The 19,716-nt window shown below is 41.7% G+C and overlaps 1 long non-coding RNA gene and 2 other non-coding genes across 3 annotated transcripts in view; all 3 read right to left on the reverse strand.

Moving 5' to 3' along the window:
* The window catches only part of LOC141642635 (uncharacterized), a 98,727-nt gene that overhangs the window by 53,954 nt on the left and 25,057 nt on the right, over positions 1-19,716 (reverse strand). The window lies entirely within an intron of this gene.
* On the reverse strand, positions 12,633-12,739 carry LOC141644942 (small nucleolar RNA R71). The gene has a single exon (XR_012544541.1). It is a non-coding gene; the product is annotated as a small nucleolar RNA R71 (small nucleolar RNA).
* Positions 19,539-19,645, reverse strand: LOC141644981 (small nucleolar RNA R71). The gene has a single exon (XR_012544579.1). It is a non-coding gene; the product is annotated as a small nucleolar RNA R71 (small nucleolar RNA).

Consider the following 19,716-nt stretch of genomic DNA (forward strand, 5'->3'; position numbering starts at 1 on the left):
TCACATTTCTGCAATAAAGTACAAAAACACGAAAGTAGACGGAAATGGGGGAAATGGTAGCTTAAACTACACAAACGAGCTCTGAAATGCATGTAAAATAAGGTGCAAAACATCATATAAAAGACACGCATCAGGTATCTCAGGTATGGTCTCTTCTTATGGCTGGCGAGCCTCCTTACGTAGTCTAATGGACTTTAAATGGCCCTCCCCGATAGTCGACAGACTCTAAAATGTTCCTGACGACAGGTCCTTGGTTCAGACCCCTTGAGCCGCCTCGCGTAGCCATAGTCGTCAGGTTGTAATCTTCGATTGACCTGATGGCTATACTTTGACTTTCGCCTTGTCCAAGCCTCAGTCAAAGTGGGGGCTCTGTAGATACCTCATCTCTGCACCTCCCGCAAACCACCCGGTGATGATTGGGCCGCATGTTTGGTACGCGGAACGATTTGTGACAGTTCGTAAGTTTATCATCAAGTGATCGCTCAAACATTTATGTCTACCTCTTAATTGTCATCTACACGCCGATACGGTCGTTTTGACAGTAATTAGAGTACATTTGGAGTCCGGGCCTAAAACCGTCTTCATTTTCCGACAGCCATTAAAATGCCGAGTCGGAATGTTCTGGAATGTTCTGGATATTTCTATTCCATATTTTATAAATCTTTTAGTCTTTGGTAAACAATTTCCCGTAATATTCACAAAAAATATTAAGGAAAATCAAATTATTCCGTTATTCCATAAACTAAACACGAAAATCTTTCTTCCGCAGGAGGAAACCTGTAATACCCGTCCATTTAGGGACCCTTTGACCAGCGTTGACTGACCTTGGGAGCGGGAATAATCTTAGAAGTAAGTGCTGAAGTCATCTTGGGTTGTGTGTTAAGAGTGGTACTCGATAGAGTAGAGGCTACTCGATCGAGTAGCTAGGTTACTCGATCGAGTAAGGGGCTACTCGATCGAGTATGTTGGGTACTCGATCGAGTACCCAGTTTTTAGCGAGGGTTTTATATCGCGTTTTGTTAAATCCGCATATCACTTCCGCCACTTTCCTCCTATCTTTCAGTCGCCTCTTTCCCTTCCCTTCACCTCAAAACCTCCATGGAAGCCTTTGTGAAGATCCTTGTGCCTTAGGAGAGCGTCTCTTGAGTCGGGTAGCGGTCTTTTGCTGAGTTTCTCCCTATAGGTATGTCATAATCATCATCCGTGTTCTTGTTCTTCATAGTTAGGGTTTGCTTGTTAGTAATCTAGAATTGTATCCTGGTTATAGGCGTTTCTTGGTCGCTGGACATGTTATCTGTCGGCATGGATGGGTTGCGGTGGCTTAAAGGTAGGTTCGCCTACTCAGTTTCTGTAGATGGTCTAGTATGTCGGATGTTGTGGCTGTATTGTGTTTGCTTGTTTGATATAGTAATTGTATTGTCTTTGTGGTTGTGATCGTTGTTGATGGTTCGCGAGGCGTGGCCTCGGCTGAGTGGGGTCACTTGCGGGAGTGGCTTCACGCCCTAGTTTCGCCTACTGTGGAACCCGCCACAGAAGGGATGTGCACATTAATGGACAGGGTTATCGCTCAGTATGGTGAGCGGGGATTTGGTGGGTACGGCTGCGGTCCCCCACTGGCAGGACTGGTCCAGTGGACAGTCAGTGACAGAGGATGTTGGATTATCGTGATTGTGTGTAAGACTGTTAGTGTTGTAGTGTGTTGATGGCTGTAGTCGTTAATGCTGCGTTGTATCTCAGTACTGACCTTATGTGGTTGTTTGTTTGTTATGTGTCTGCCGTGATCCCCTATGGTGAGCAGTCAGTCTTAGCAGGTGTTGATGTTGTTGATAGCTGGAGTCCGGGCAGGGATGAGTCCTCACGAGATATGCCGGTCATAGTGAATTGTCTTGAGTTGTACCTTTATATCGTATTTTGGTTTAAACCGCTTGTAATATAACTTAATAGTTCTTTTATCGACGTTGGTTATTGCTATCCTCGGGCAACCGAGATGGTAACGCCCTTATATCCTAAGGAAGGCCTAGTTAAGGCTCCTCTGAATATGGGGGTGTTACAAAGTGGTATCAGAGTGACGATTTTGGAACCTGTAACAAATGAACATAATGAACGTAGGGAGTCTAATGAAATGAACCTGGTGTATGTGTAATGGGAGCCCCAGCTGATGCTAGATTTTGGGTGAGTAGGCGCCCTCATTTTAAAATCTTGGCCTCATGACACTTAAGCCAGTCACGTGGTATGTGAATGGGGAGTCCGAGTGTCTATGTGTGATATGCATGTTAATTGTGTCGGAGCTACCTCCGGTTAAGTCTTTGCTAGAAGTTAATAGGGGTGTGTTAGTGATATATTGGGCCGTGTATGGTAATTGTTGAGGAGATTATTGAAGTTCTTTGAATGATTAGTGAGCTTATATGATGGCTATGAGATATGTGACGAAAGTATACGTAATGGAGATGCGTGGAAATGTGGAATCGAATGTTGTGACAAGAATAGTGAACACGTAGGTGTTTGCCATAAGTTAATGATGACGGGAGTCATCTACGAGTTTATAAATCCACAGTAATCACTATGATTATAGTTATAGTATAGTAGGGTTATAATTCGAGACATAGCATATAGTAATGCGTTTATGCCTACTTGTTGGTTGAAATTTTTCCGCTGCGTAATGTTTGATTCGTGCAAGATGAATTGGTTATGATAGAATATGAATCATGGTAGATTAATTTGTTTTGAAAAGTATGCATTTATGTGATACGTGAAAGAAAGAATTAATGTTAATCATACGCTTCAAATTGAAGTAAACACGAGTGTAGTAGCAACGTGTAAAGTAAGTTTAAGTGTATTATGATGGTGGGATTATGCTTAGAAATGATTCGAGTTGGGCAATTTGTATGGTGTAAAGTAATGTATGCTTTAGTAGTTGAGATGGTGCGTAGTAATGGTAATACGTGATCGAAGTGATAATTAGTGCCGAATTCCGAACTTAGTTTGGAATCGACACGCGGTGTTATTTTGCAGGTATTTTTGATTTAGTCGTACTTCTGACTGAGTACTTAACTATACTTTACCGAGTGCGGGTGTTTACTAGACCGAGTAGACCTCACTCGATCTAGTTAGGAAGCTATGACGGCGGGATGTGGGAAAATTCCTGCAGATACTCGATGATTTAGCTCCTACTCGATCGAGTAGGGTGGTACTCGATCGAGTACCCCAGGCGCTCGATCGAGTAGGTTACTGTACAGCGAATCCTGCGGGTTTTCATAAAACCCCTATTCTTCCTATTTCTTTCCCATTCTCCTCATCCTTCCTCTATATTTCGAAATAGCTAAACCTAATTCCTCTCAAAATCTCTCTTTCTCTTGGGTTAGTGGTGATTCTTGGGGTTGATTTTCTTGCTTAATTTCGTTTCTTTACTTTGTTAATCAATCAAGGTATGCTTTCCTTCCTAATTTATGCAATTTATTGCTTTGAGTGTGTTAGAATGGTGAAATAATCTGAAATTTTCGGTTTACATGGGTAGGTTGTTGTTTTTGATGGTTGAAATATGATTCACATGCCTCCTTTTCATGCTTGTTGGTGACTAATTGCTGTAAATTAGATTAGAAATTGCAAAATTTGAAATCGAAATTTCTAGGGTGTCCAAAATTGAAATTGATTTTTGGTTATTTTACAATGGTTAGATGGTAGAATTGAGCCATAAGTATTGTTTATATCATGTTGGAGGATAGATTTTTGATGATTTTACCCTTAGAAAGTTGCCTTAAAACTCCGTCTTAAAAGTGCCTCAAATGGAAATTCGTGATTTATAATTGAAAATTGATGTTGTAATTGACATTATAAGTATGAGTTGAACTTCAATATGAAAAAAGAAACAATAATTGATGAAAATATGCCAAGATTATCACAACTGTAAAGACCGTCTGAAAATTTTAATTGAGTTGTTGTTCATGATAGTGAAGGGTGATAATGATATGTTCTAAGCTATTCTTGTCCATGAACTAGTAAGGATGACTCACATGTGATTAGAAGTGTGTTTGGAACAACATTTAGAAGCATGCTAGGATATTCGAATTTGTTGAACATATGTAATCACCATGATAATTTCTTTCACAACTATGGCTTATGAGTAGTAATAACCTGCGCTTACATGTCAAATTTTGGAAACTGCTGGTGAATGTGTGTACTTAGCTTAATGTTCGAAGCTAACAGGCATAGATTATGTGCTTCACATGTTGAAAGTTGTTGATAAATTGGTATGCCTAGCTGAGTATATCAAATTCGAATTACATGAAATAAATGCTTGAATGTTTATGCAAGTTGTTAAACTTATGCCTAAAGCAGATGCCGAGACCGAACCTTGGAATCGCCAAAGTAAGCGGGGAGGTGTAACCCACCCGAGATGGGGGAGGGGAGTGGACTGTGGTACCCGCATGATCCCGAATACCCTACAATTGTTTTTGTTGATTTCAAGCAGAGGGAGCGTTTTGTAGCCTTACAAAAACGCAAAATGAGACCTACGAAGTGTATAAACACTACTGTGTTAGAGGACTTGGAGATAGAGACGGATGTCCGTCACATATTCGAGACCTTAGGTTTTACGGGTTTGTATAGGCTGAGGAAGCATACTTACCCTTTTCTTACCTTGGAGTTCATGAGCTCTTTTAACTATGACCCACGGGTCGATTTGTTGAGTTTAGATTGATGAATACCAGTTTTACGTTGACTATGGATCTGTTTGCCTCTCACCTTGGGTTGGCTAAGCCTCCCAAGGACTCCATCACCAATATCCCGGTGAGTGCGGCGTCGCGCCTAATGCCTTGCTTGATCGGGAAGCAAGCTCCCACCTCGAGCAACATGCCGATTAATGACGTTTCAAACATATTACCTTGAGGGTCTTTCTCCGTTCTCTTTCGAACCTCCTCTATGACAGAAAGGATATCAGTAAATTGAATAATCATGAGGTCTTACTTCTGATGTCTTACCTCAACCCGGAGCGGGCCAAGAAAGTGGTCTTTAATGCTCCTTCTATGGTTTGTGCTGCCCTTGCCTTGATGGCTTCTTCCTCTTCCCGGTACCTGAGTTGTGGCGCTATTGCCACTCGGTTAGCTGAAAAGCTAACCTCTTTTGAAGCTTCTTCGGAGTACGTGCCTCTAGCTACCCCAGTGCCTACCATGGATCGTGACTACTATCTCGACCTGAAATGGTTGAGGACCTTGGCTGACGGTAGCCTAGCGTGGAGGGTGTGGGGCATGAGTTGGATGAAGATTCCAGCTCCTGAGCACCTCCCACCCACGGAGCCCTTGGAGCCGACAGTAGTGACGGTGGACTCCGATGATGAGGAGGAGGAGGATGATGACAGACCCCGCCATCTACAGACCTATCTCATCGACGGCACCATCCTCGAGGAGATGCCGGAGCCGACGAAAGGCGAGAATGCGGGAGTTGCGGTGGTGGAGAGACCCAGATTGGGGAGGGGACCCCGTCGAGTGAGGGAGAGGGCCTCGGAGACTAGGCCACAGCCAGTAGCACCGCAGCAGCAGCAGCCTTTCCCGTGCTACCCTTATCTCGACACCCCGGAGACGCGGTCTAGCTACTTGGCGGAGAGAGTGTCATCTACCTTGACACTCCGGAACATGCACGAGATGGCGTACGCTCAGGGGATAGGGACGGAGGGACCGCATCCAGTTTGGTGGAGTGGAGTTGGGGACTACTCAGGGGTTTTCCATTCCTACGGGGTGGATCAGTCGACGTGGGGGGCACCTCAGTCCTTCCCTTACGGTGGCTTGACTCCATGGTACGTGGGCCCAGGAGTAGGAGGAGGAGTGGATACGGGGATTGGGACATCGGGAGCAGGTACTTCTGGCGGTGGTGGTGATGATGAGGTGATGTTTGAGCAGCAGCAGCAGCAGCAGCAGGAGTGATACTCCTTGTAGTTGTCTTTGTTAGTGGTAGTTGGTTTTAGGTGTTGGTATCGTTGCTAGACTTTAGTAGTTGTTTTATTGAGACTTTGTTAGACTTGTATTGTTGGCCATAAGGCCGGATTTGATACTTCGACTTGTTGCAGGAAGTTAGAAGTCGGGGGAGTCGTCCCGACTCGATCTTTATGTGACAAAGATGTGCATGTACGTGATTTATGACAGGTTTTATAAGGCTTTGGCCTGTAGGTACTCGATAGAGTACCCCATACTCTATCGAGTAGCTGCAGGAAGACGGGATGAAAAGTTTCTGATCTTTGGGCTACTCGATCGAGTAGCCAAGACACTCGATCGAGTAGCACTGTTACAGGAGGTTTTCGAAAATTTAAAATGTTCAATTGTTTTATAATTGCAAGTTTCATATTTAACGTGGTTGTTAGTGCTTAGTAACATCGTTGAACCATTAATTCTCTATGTTGGAAGTCGTGCTTGAGTTTTCTATGCATATTGTTACCAATTAATAAACCGGTGATAGATTCTTTTGCTTAAATGCGGCATTCGCCTTGTCCTCATCCCATTACCGGAATTAAATCTTCTCACATCTTTGTGCATACCATTTCAACGTGCCCGCTAGACGGCGGCTAATTATTCCGGTGGCTTGTGTATGAATTCTAATTTAACGAGTTTGTGCTTAACGAGTAATGTCCACGATAGATAATATATTTTAGCCCATGTCATGAATCAAATAATAGGTAAAATGCGTGGAAATTTGGGTGGTGAACTTCGGGGACGAAGTTCCTTTTTAGAGGGGAAGAGTAATGTCGCGAAATAAAAAGGTTGTTTTTGAATAATGTTTTGCTTGTTTATAATGTGGTTGGTATTATGTTTAGCTTTAGTTACAAGATTCCTGAAGTATAACAAATTACTTTAGTTCTTTAAAGTGAGTGTAGTCGTATGTTTCAAGAGACGGTCATGAAGAAATAGTTATAGTGCGATGAATCCTATTTGAATCACGTTGCCGAGTAACATGGTGGCATTAGTTGTACCACATGAAAGTGGATATGAGACATGTTCTAGATTGATAGTTTGATAATTTTTACTGTACGTTGGGTGATCGTGAGTGGCGATTCGCATTGCGAGTTAGATGCTTTATATATATATATATATATATATATATATATATATATATATATATATATATATATATATATATATATATATATATATATATATAGAATAACGGTTGACGGTGATAACGCTTGCATGATAGTGGTAAGAATCGATAGGAATAATTGTCGACGGTGATGATGATGACATGGGGGGGGATGGTATTTCCAAGAGGTAATGGTTTGACCGGGAAGATTGGTGAGATCGTGTTGGTTCCGTGTCGTGAGCGGGAGAGGTGAGTTGAACTTCGGGGACGAAGTTCTTTTTAAGGGGAGAAGACTGTAATACCCGTCCTTTTAGGGACCCTTTGACCAGCGTTGACTGACCTTGGGAGCGGGAATAATCTTAGAAGTAAGTGCTGAAGTCATCTTGGGTTGTGTGTTAAGAGTGGTACTCGATAGAGTAGAGGCTACTCGATCGAGTAGCTAGGTTACTCGATCGAGTAGGGGGCTACTCGATCGAGTATGTTGGGTACTCGATCGAGTACCCAGTTTTCAGCGAGGGTTTTATATCGCATTTTGTTAAATCCGCATATCACTTCCGCCACTTTCCTCCTATCTTTCAGTCGCCTCTTTCCCTTCCCTTCACCTCAAAACCTCCATGGAAGCCTTTGTGAAGATCCTTGTGCCTTAGGAGAGCGTCTCTTGAGTCGGGTAGCGGTCTTTTCTTTGAGTTTCTCCCTATAGGTATGTCATAATCATCATCCGTGTTCTTGTTCTTCATAGTTAGGGTTTGCTTGTTAGTAATCTAGAATTGTATCCTGGTTATAGGTGTTGCTTGGTCATTTGGACATGTTATCGTCGGCATGGATGGGTTGCGGTGGCTTAAAGGTAGGTTCGCCTACTCAGTTTCTGTAGATGGTCTAGTGTGTCGGATGTTGTGGCTGTATTGTGTTTGGTTGTTTGATATAGTAATTGTATTGTCTTTGTGGTTGTGATCGTTGTTGATGGTTCGCGAGGCGTGGCCTACCGAGTGGGGTCACTTGCGGGAGTGGCTTCACGCCCTAGTTTCGCCTTCGTGGAACCCGCCACAGAAGGGATGTGCACATTAATGGACAGGGTTATCGCTCAGTATGGTGAGCGGGGATTTGGTGGGTACGGCTGCGGTCCCCCACTGGCAGGACTGGTCCAGTGGACAGTCACTGACAGAGGATGTTGGATTATCGTGATTGTGTGTAAGACTGTTAGTGTTGTAGTGTGTTGATGGATGTAGTCGTTAATGCTGCGTTGTATCTCAGTACTGACCTTGTGTGGTTGTTTGTTTGTTATGTGTCTGCCATGATCCCCTATGGTGAGCAGTCAGTCTTAGCAGGTGTTGATGTTGTTGATAGCTGGAGTCCGGGCAGGGATGAGTCCTCACGAGATATGGCGGTCATAGTGAATAGTCTTGAGTTGTACCTTTATATCGTATTTTGGTTTAAACCGCTTGTAATATAACTTAATAGTTCTTTTATCGACGTTGGTTATTGCTATCCTCGGGCAACCGAGATGGTAACGCCCTTATATCCTAAGGAAGGCCTAGTTAAGGCTCCTCTGAATATGGGGGTGTTACAAAACCACTTGGGAATAGACGCAGCAGGTGCTGCGCCTCTTCCAAGAGACGCAGTGCCTGTTGCGCCTCTTCCAAAGTCCTTTTCTGCGTATTTTTTCATATTTTTTCATATCTTTTCGAGATTCACTTCCAAAGTCTCTCCGACAACCCTACTTCCTCCACGTGATTAGTATAAATAGAGACCTTCGGTCTGACATATTTCTCACGCGAGTGTCCGCCCTTCTCTTCTCCCTTTGCATTCTAGACCACGTTCTTACTTTTTGGCGTCTACGTGCTTGAACTTTCGACCATGCAAGCTCGGATCCTTCTGAGTACCAGCCTCGTTTTGCATGACCGACCAATTTGACCAACTCCACCATAATCAACTTTAATCAATCTTAATCGTTTTCCTCTTACGAGGGCACTTTCGTTACATTCGAGTCGAGCATCACTAAACGTTAACTTAGTTCATCTCGTTTCGTCAAACATGTAAGTCTGAGGGTGTAAATCTCTCTTTTACTTATTGTTATTTATTTATTGTAATCATATTGTAAGGTTTATGTCGAAAATACAATTAAAACCGATTTATAAAACCCTTTGTTTAAAACCCTTTTTTACGGATTATCAGAGGACAACCGTCGAGAAAGGATGCAGCAACTGCTGTGCCTCTTCAAAGGGACGCAGTACCTGTTGCGCCTCTTCGTGAGGCTGCCGCAGTTCCTGCTTCCTTTTTTCTTCTTTCGTTAATTCGTTCGTTCTTTTTTTTTTGCTTTTGTTTGTTCCTTGTTTTAATATAACAATCTGAACATAATAATTTGACATGCATACTGTTCATCGTCACTAACATATAATTCATCTTTTAAATTCCCGACTTCAATCCCAAGTAATTAATATTTGCGGGTTTTCGTCATTAAAGTCAAATTCGGGTTGTAGAAATTCGATTCATTCATATTGGGTTTCTGGAATTCGATCTCTGATATATTCTCACTTGTTTATTATCATATTCATCATTAGTCCATCATATTTAATCTAATTAACCTAATTAATTAGTTAGTTTGTTTAATCCATTAGTTAATCCTTATTAATCATGTATAATTCATCCTAATTCCGTTTCATCCATGTTTATCGTTTTCATGACCATTAATCATGTAAATAATCTGTTAATCACTTTCATCCGAGTAAATAATACTAATCAATCATTAAAATCACCAATGAGTATTAACAATTCGCAATTCCGGCTTCACAGCCAGAACTGAGCCAAGGAACAGACGCAGTGACTGTTGCGCCTCTTCCAGAGGGCGCAGCTCTGCTGCGCCTGTTCCTGGCTGACTTCTGTCTCTGAACTCCCGTTTTGCCTCGATCTAGTTTATTTAATTACGTAATTAATTAACTATTATTCGTATTATCGCCTTAATTCCTGTTCGTTATTTCATTCATTTTGTTCTTTTCCAAATTATCCGTTTTAGATGTATCTTCGACATAAATCATTAAACCCGATGTAATTATTATAATTTTCTTTACTGTAATTTTCCTTTATTGTATTTTTTGTTGTATTTCTTTATTATCACTTGTATTCCTTCACATGTAATTGAACTTAAATCCCGACTTTGGCATCAATTGTATGATTAAATTACGTGTTCACCGACTTAGTATTAATTCTCATCACATACTAGGATTAATTCTATGGATGTTGCATTGCAGGCATATAACCGTCAATATATCGAGTATAGACAATTTCCCTAATCATTAGTAGAGGCCGCTATCGAGGCGGGCGGTGATGCGTGTCATTTATATGATGTTTTACACCTCATTTTACACGCATTTCAGAGCTCAATTGTGTAGTTTTATGCTACTATTTGCCCCATTTCGTCTACTTTCGTATTTTTATGTAATATTGCAGATTTATGCAGAAATGAGTAGATATTGAGCTAAATCCGTCCCCGAGTGCATTGCATTGCATTTGATATGGAGTAGAGACTCGAGAAATGAACTTGGTGCGCGTTTCGAAGCCTAAAAGACAACTTTATGGAGAATTAGAAGCGAACTACCAGCTATGTTGGTCGATCGACTGCCTCCTATGGTCGATCGACCAATGCACGATCCCCAGAAGCTTCTGTTCAGCAATGACCAGTCGATCGACCAGCCCCAATGGTCGATCGTCCAAGCCGCTACTCTGACGCAAACAAAAAGATCGAGGAATAGAAAGCCTATTGTGTATTAGGTTTTGCGAATAATGTTACGTTATATTGCTATATAACGTAACCTGACATTGAGCTTTAATCATCTAGTATTCCATCTAGTTTTTATTCAAGTTTCAGCATACAGTTCTTTAGGAAATAATGAGGGTTCCGAATATTGTTTCGTATTCAATACAAGTTACTCTTTGCATTCGTTTTCTGGATTCTATTCCTGCAATTCTTCCATTCGGTATTCTCCTGTTCTTGTTCAGTTTTATTGCTTATATTTCATTCCTAGTATAGAATTTCTAGTTAGTTTCCCGAAGCCGATTATCGTTTATTGCTATTTGTTATTTAACTATTTCAAGCATGAATTCAGTAGATTATTTCGTTTATATTGTTGTTGTTTTCATCAATATTATGAGTAGCTAAATTCATCGTGCTAGGATGTAGCGGATCTGTAGGATAGGCGGCATTAGAATAGGTAACCCTGAATCGCGCCACGGTCGATCGACTGCCTACCTTGGTCGATCGACTGGCCTCGTGAGATATGCTTCGTTTTAATTAATTTAATTTCTATATTTGACGAATCGAGTGCACGCGACTAGTTGAATGTTTAGGATTTGACCGACCTAATAAAGATCGAAAGATAGGGAAGGGAGATAGCCTACCTAATTAAGACGACGAGATTAGCGAGATCGAAAGATATGCTAGTTTAGCCTTTTGAGTCACTTTTCAGGACGAAAGTTAGTATTAGTGATATTAGGGACCTGTAGCGAGATCGAAAGATGGTACTTGTGAGAGTGGACCGAGAGGACCTCTTATTTTCCCGTCTCACGTGTTTGATTAAGACCTACCTAGTATGCTGCCGCCGAAACTATAGTGAACCGACCATCTTAGCACCCCTTTTTATTCTTGATTTCATCTACTGTTTAGTTTATTTTACTTTTATTGCCTTAGCTATAGACCAAATCAACTCAACCCCCACATTCGTTACCTTAGACTGAAATTAGACAACTAATAATTACATCTGCCTCTCTGTGGTTCGACCCTGTTACCAATAGATTCTGTTAGTTTTAATAGGTATTATAAATATTATTTTTGGTACACACAACGACGGGTATCAAATTTTGGCGCCGTTGCCGGGGAGGCAATTGTTGTAATTTTTAGTTGTTTTATTTTAGTCTGTTTCTTAGTTTAAGGGACATTCGTTCCTTAAGCTATTCTCATATTCTTTTTGTAGTTTTCTCTTATGCGCAGGTCACAGGGTGGTGAATTAGTACCGTTCAATCCTGAGATTGAGAAGACTTTGCGCGAGTTGAGACTATCATCTAGGATATTGCCGACAGAAGAAGAGCTGAGTACTCTGTCTAGTTACTACGGGAACGAGCTGTTCGAGGAGGATCCACCTTCATCTCCCATTTCCACTTCATCAGCTGAGACCGTCACTTCTCCAGATTTTCTAGAAATGGCTGAAGAAGCGACTATAGCGAGTCACTCTGAGCCGACAGCTGCAAATTTATACAAGGGGTTCGAATTACCGGGAGCTGATAGGAAATTCGAACCGAAGCCTTCTTATATCAACTTAGTTGAGAGAAACCAATTCGGGGGAGCTGCAAATGAAGATGCAGCCAAGCATATGGAAATATTTATTGATTATTGCTGCTCTATAACCCCACCGACCGGTGTGACCCAGGACCAGGTGAAGGAGACAATGTTTATATTCTCACTCCGCGATGTTGCAAGGGAGTGGTACCGAGACCTGGACCGAGCTGCTAATGGGATCACCGACTAGAATTCTTTGGCCTTGGCATTCTACAAGAAATATTTCTCTGCTTCGAAGACAAATACCATTAGAGCTCAGATCACGAGCTTTAAACAGGGTCCTGATGAGAACTTTCATGAGGCATGGGTTCGTTTCAAGAAGCTGGTGCGAACCATTCCGCATCATGGGTTTGAGAAATGGAGCTTATGCAATCAGTTCTACAATGGGCTCTATGACGACCAGAGAGCTATCCTGGATGCGGCAGCTAGTGGCAGATTCCAGGAGAATATGGGAGAAACTAAGGGGTGGAAGATCATTGATGACTTGGCCACCCATAAAGCTGAGTCTGGGAATTCCCGGGGAAATGAAAGGAGAGCTGCTGAATCTCCTTCTGTAGCTGCATTAGAAGCTCTCACGGCGAGATTTGACAAGTACGAGTTGGGAGGAGCTTCAAAAGAAGGGATTTACCATGTAAATCTTTGTTTGAGACGGTCCTTTAAATGCCCGTAAAAGATGTGGGACTGAGGGACATGTTTCAGACAATTGTCCTAGTCCCTTTGAGTCTTGTGCTGCCTTTCAACATTATAGGCAGACAAATACTTACTATGAGCCGAATGTCCATCCAAACCTGAGGTGGAGCAGCCAAAATGTCTTGAATCCGACTCAACCTCCACAACAGCAGCAACAAGCCTAAGGTTCTGATTTCAATGAGTTGAAGAATTTTTTGCTGAAGGAATCCTAGGCTAGAGAGGCCGGGATGAAGATGTTGGAGAGCCAAATTGCCCAATTGGCTAGCAAGAATACAACTCGAGCTCCGGGACATTTACCGACTCAAACGGACCAAAAGGAGACCCTTAATGCCATTACTTTGAGGAGTGGGTCTACCCTTAATGGGCCCATTATGGTTGAGGACGTCACTGAAAAGGATGAGGCAGAACCAAGCAAGGAGAAGGCTGTGACGAACAAAAACAAGAAAAAGACGATCAGCAGGTATGTTAGTCGATCGACTGACATACCCAGTCGATCGATTGGTCCGCGACAACCAGAAGCTACTGTTCTTGCAGAAGTCAGTCGATCGACAGACCAACCTGGTCGATCGACTGACAGTGCTGCTGATAGTAATTCTTTTCGTCCTCCGATGCCCGATAACTTGAGGGACCACTTGTTTCGGGGTACTACTGCCCCGAAAATATTGAGGCAAGACCCGAATGCTGATGGGTCCGTTCCGGTTCCGAAGTACGACCCTTTGTCGATTAATGGTTCACATTTGAGACGGTCTGAAGAAGAGTCAAGCTACAACAAGGAGAAGGTTGTGGACTTTCAGCCCAAGTCCACCGATGACGGCATGAGAGATTTAGAAGAGAGGGCTAAGTTACTTCGTACAGCCCCTTATCCAGAGAGATTAGTGCCGACGAAGAAACAGGTATCATTTAATAAATTTGAAAATTTTATCCGTAGATTAAATGTGCAAGTTCCTTTTCTTGAGTTAGTAAATCAAGTGCCTGCTTATATGAAATTCATGAAGCAACTCCTGTCTAAAAAGAAGTCACGTGAAACTGTGCACACTGTCGCACTCACTGAGAAGTCATGCTCTTATTTGACCCATAATACACCCCTTAAGCTAGAAGACCCAGGTAGTTTCTCAGTCCCATGTAATATTGGCACCTTTCCTATTGAGAAAGCCTTATGTGACCTAGGAGCCAGTATTAGTGTAATGCCTTTGAGTCTTGCTAGGAAGTTAAAGTTGAATAGGTTTGCAGTCACGAACATGACAAAGTCTGATGGTGATCGATCTGCGGTCCGGCCCAATAGGAGTCTTAAAGGACATTCCCGTGCAAATAGGGAAGTTCTTCTTCCCTGTTGACTTCGTGGTACTAGATATGCCCGAAGATGCCCACATTCCTATTATTCTAGGTAGACCATTCCTGCACACTGTTGGTGCAGTTATTGATGTTGGTTCGGGTACTTTGACCTTTAAGGTAAGCAAGCATTCCATTGTCTTTGCCCAGACAGCTAGGAAGAAAAACCCCATGTGGCCCGTCACTTGCAATACGGTTTCTGAAAAGAAATCTTATTTTATACTTCCTGATATGCCTATCTCTACCCCTACTCCTGTTGTGACACCTCCGCCCCAGACTGGGAGCAAAGTGGAGGAAGATTCTTCTGTTTTAGACATTGCAGGAGCTGGTTTGCGGAAGGAAGAGCCACATGTTGCTCCAGCTGCAAAGGAGCTAATCGTTCAAAGAGGCGGTCTAGGATGCCTTAGCTATGGCACGGATGAGGAGCCCGAAGATGAGCCAGTCAAAGCAACGGAGTTTGATCTGGATTCCGACGAGTCCGAAGAGGTCATTGAATGGGAAGATGTCCGACATGTTGATCCGTTGAGTTCTGCGGATGTTGGAGCTGAGAAGAGTGCAGCTGAGAAGATGAGCACTATTGAGGCTACCTCTTGTAGCCAGAAGCCGACCAAGTGGGCCATTCCGTGGCCATTCTTGATCAATTATTAGTTGATTAAGGCTTTTTCAAAAACTATACACTTTATTGCTTTCGTTGAACTTTTTATTGTTTTGTGTGCGCGAGACTTCGCATTTTAAGTTTGCTTAGGATTTTTAGTACTTTATACTATTGCTTTGGGTTTTGCGCAATTTTTGGCGCGGTATTATGTGCGTTTGCAGGTTTATAGACCATATTAGCTCAAGTTCTCGAGCTAATTCGAAGAAATCAGAAAATTACATAAGTATCTCCAGTCGATCGACCGCATACCCTAGTCGATCGACTGAGGTGTGACTTCCAGGAGCTTCTGTTCCTGTTTATTCCAGTCGATCGACTGCCTGCTATGGTCGATCGACCGCCTTACGTTGCTGTACCTGTTTTCGATCATTCCCATGCTGTGTTTGGTCGATTTTCGGAGTTGAGGGAGTCTTTTCTCCACTTTATTCTCCGACTCATTTCTGTTTCTTCTATTTTCCTTATTTTGCACATAATTTTACATTTCATAAATTGCTTTCTCGGTTTTATGCGTGGTATTGTTGTCTTTTCAGGTACCTTTTAGTAGCACTGCTGGCTACTGAAACCTCCTAGCTCACGCTAGTTTGGGGAGGTTTCCTTTTGCTGCGCTTAAAGTCTTGTGAGTTTCCAAGTCTTTACTTCATGTCTTATTTAATTAATTTATCGCAAAATCCCATTTCCTTTTGCTTGTTTATACATGATTTTGCACAATAGGGACATTGTGCGATTTGGTTTGGGGAAGGGTTTTGCATTACATTCATATGTTTTATTGCATTTCAGTTGCACGTTTACATTTTTGCCTTGCATTGTTTTTTTTCATTTCATATATATATATACAAAAATTAAAAAACTTGAAAAAATTCACAAAAATTCAAAAAAATTTCATGTTTATTTTAGCATATAGGTCGAGTCGGAATGGTAGTATTTCAATGATAACATTGCATTTGCATCTGTTTTTGCCTAAGCCTTGCTAATTGACATGTTATTAGTAGAATCACACATGCATAGTCTACGAGTTTTTGTTAAATTATTTGCTGGACTCGAAACTTGACTTTGATTTTTGGCAAACTACATCATATTCTGAGATTTAGAGCCTTATAAGTGGTGTCATCTATGACCAGTTTATCTAGGATTGTGAGTAGTACTCCTTATGAGACATGTTACATAAATATGCATAAATATGAAATTGATCTGCTTAATACCTGTATGCATTCAGTTTGTGGTTAGTTGACACATGTGGTAGAGGTTTTCCTTTATTCATTTTGCCCATAAGCTCCACACTGCCAAAAACAGCCTTTTTGTCTTGTTACTACATCCTACATTTAGCCTGCCCTTGTCAAGCTAGTAGTTTAGTTTTTGGGATTGTTACTACGTTTTTGGTGGCATATATATGCTCATTTTGAGATGAAGTTGGGAAGTTGGAAAAAGGAAAGAAAGAAAGGAACAAAGAAAAAAAAAAGAAGAAAAATGATTCGAAAAAGAAAAAGAGAGTGATGTACTGTTTAATGCAGTCGATCGACTGCTCCACTTGGTCGATCGACCGATGCCCGAGAAGAAAAAAAAAGAAATCAATTCGCATGATTAAAGTCTTTATTCAAATGGCGATTTTTGCTCCCATGTTTCATTTGTATCTTATGGGGAGTTGATTATTTCGGAAATTATGAGTTTTGTGCTTGCTATAGCACCGTGTAGATTAAAGTTTGAGCAAGAAGTGGATATTGTCATATGGTTTTGTTACGGTACTAGCTTGATCACCTGTACCCCCACATTCCCATAAATGTTTTGCCTTTCCTGCCCATTACCTCACATATCCCTTATTTACCTCGACATGTGTCATGGTCATTTTTTCGGTTGGAATGCATATGTATGGTTGTAGAGATTACCTTCATATTATTTTGCAGGCATGTTCTTATAGGTCGTAGTTAGGTGAGTGTCACTAACAAAATGAATTCTTTCTATCTTTCACATATATTCACCTGTATTTCTTGAGTGATTTGAGCGACCCGTGAGAGTCCAATTTGATAAGTCTCTATAGTTGACGGTTCAGCAGTTTTTGACGACTACATAACTCGTTTGCATGATTTACATTTCTAATTGATTGTTGGTTTTTGCATTAAATTGGTTTAGGCTTTACTTGTGCATTTCGCTCTGAGATTGAACTCGTTCCAGTAGGTTTTTAGGATCGAGTCTAGTTCTTGCTTGGGGACAAGCAAGGGTTTGGTTTGGGGAAGTTTGATGCGTGTCATTTATATGATGTTTTACATCTCATTTTACACGCATTTCAGAGCTCAATTGTGTAGTTTTATGCTACTATTTGCCCCATTTCGTCTACCTTCGTATTTTTATGTAATATTGCAGATTTATGCGGAAATGAATAGATATTGAGCTAAATCCGTCCCCGAGTGCATTGCATTGCATTTGATATGGAGTAGAGACTCGAGAAATGAACTTGGTGCGCGTTTCGAAGCCTAAAAGACAACTTTATGGAGAATTAGAAGCGGACTACCAGCTATGGTGGTCGATCGACTGCCTCATATGGTCGATCGACCAATGCACGATCCCCAGAAGCTTCTGTTCAGCAATGACCAGTCGATCGACCAGCCCCAATGGTCGATCGACCAATCCGCTACTCTGACGCAAACAAAAAGATCGAGGAATAGAAAGCCCATTGTGTATTAGGTTTTGCGAATATTGTTACGTTATATTGCTATATAACGTAACCTGGCATTGAGCTTTAATCATCTAGTATTCCATCTAGTTTTTATTCAAGTTTTAGCATACAGTTCTTTAGGAAATAATTAGGGTTACGAATATTGTTTTGTATTCAATACAAGTTACTCTTTGCATTCGTTTTCTGGATTCTATTCCTGCAATTCTTCCATTCGGTATTCTCCTATTCCTGTTCAGTTTTATTGCTTATATTTCGTTCCTAGTATAGAATTGCTAGTTAGTTTCCCGAAGCCGATTATCGTTTATTGCTATTTGTTATTTAACTATTTCAAGCATGAATTCAGTAGATTATTTCGTTTATATTGTTGTTGTTTTCATCAATATTATGAGTAGCTAAATTCATCGTGCTAGGATGTAGGGGATCTGTAGGATAGGCGGCATTAGAATAGGGAACCCTGAATCGCGCCACGGTCGATCGACTGCCTACCTTGGTCGATCGACTGGCCTCGTGAGATATGCTTCGTTTTAATTAATTTAATTTCTATATTTGACGAATCGAGTGCACGCGACTAGTTGAATGTTTAGGATTTGACCGACCTAATAAAGATCGAAAGATAGGGAAGGGAGATAGCCTACCTAATTAAGACGACTAGATTAGCGAGATCGAAAGATATGCTAGTTTAGCCTTTTGAGTCACTTTTCAGGACGAAAGTTAGTATTAGTGATATTAGGGACCTGTAGCGAGATCGAAAGATGCTACTTGTGAGAGTGGACCGAGAGGACCTCTTATTTTCCCGTCTCACGTGTTTGATTAAGACCTACCTAGTATGCTGCCGCCGAAACTATAGTGAAACGACCATCTTAGCACCCCTTTTTATTCTTGATTTCATCTACTGTTTATTTTATTTTACTTTTATTGCCTTAGCTATAAACCAAATCAACTCAACCCCCACATTCGTTACCTTAGACTGAAATTAGACAACTAATAATTACATCTGCCTCTCTGTGGTTCGCCCCTGTTACCACTAGATTCTGTTAGTTTTAATAAGTATTATAAATATTATTTTTGGTACTCACAACGACGGGTATCAAATTTTGGCGCCGTTGCCGGGGAGGCAATTGTTCTAATTTTTAGTTGTTTTATTTTAGTCTGTTTCTTAGTTTAAGAAACATTCGTTCCTTAAGCTATTCTCATATTCTTTTTGTAGTTTCCTCTTATGCGCAGGTCACAGGGTGGTGAATTAGTACCGTTTAATCCTGAGATTGAGAAGACTTTGCGCGAGTTGAGACGATCATCTAGGATATTGCGCAAAGGAAGAGCTGAGTACTCTGTCTAGTTACTACGAGAACGAGCTGTTCGAGGAGGATCCACCTTCATCTCCCATTTCCACTTCATCAGCTGAGACCGTCACTTCTCCAGATTTTCTAGAGATGGCTGAAGAAGCGACTATAGCGAGTCACTCTGAGCCAACAGCTGCAAATCTATACTAGGGGTTCGAATTACCGGGAGCTGAAAGGAAATTCGAACTGAAGCCTTCTTATATCAACTTAGTTGAGAGAAACCAATTCGGGGGAGCTGCAAATGAAGATGCAGCCAAGCATATGGAAATATTTATTGATTATTGCTGCTCTATAACCCCACCGACCGGTGTGACCCAGGACCAGGTGAAGGAGACAATGTTTATATTCTCACTCCGCGATGCTGCAAGGGAGTGGTACCGAGACCTGGACCGAGCTGCTAATGGGATCACCGACTGGAATTCTTTGGCCTTGGCATTCTACAAGAAATATTTCTCTGCTTCGAAGACAAATACCATTAGAGCTCAGATCACGAGCTTTAAACAGGGTCATGATGAGAACTTTCATGAGGCATGGGTCCGTTTCAAGAAGCTGGTGCGAACCATTCCGCATCATGGGTTTGAGAAATGGAGCTTATGCAATCAGTTCTACAATAGGCTCTATGACGACCAGAGAGCTATCCTGGATGCGG

Source organism: Silene latifolia, chromosome 2, assembly GCF_048544455.1.
Source record: "Silene latifolia isolate original U9 population chromosome 2, ASM4854445v1, whole genome shotgun sequence".
Taxonomy (NCBI): Eukaryota; Viridiplantae; Streptophyta; class Magnoliopsida; order Caryophyllales; family Caryophyllaceae; genus Silene; species Silene latifolia.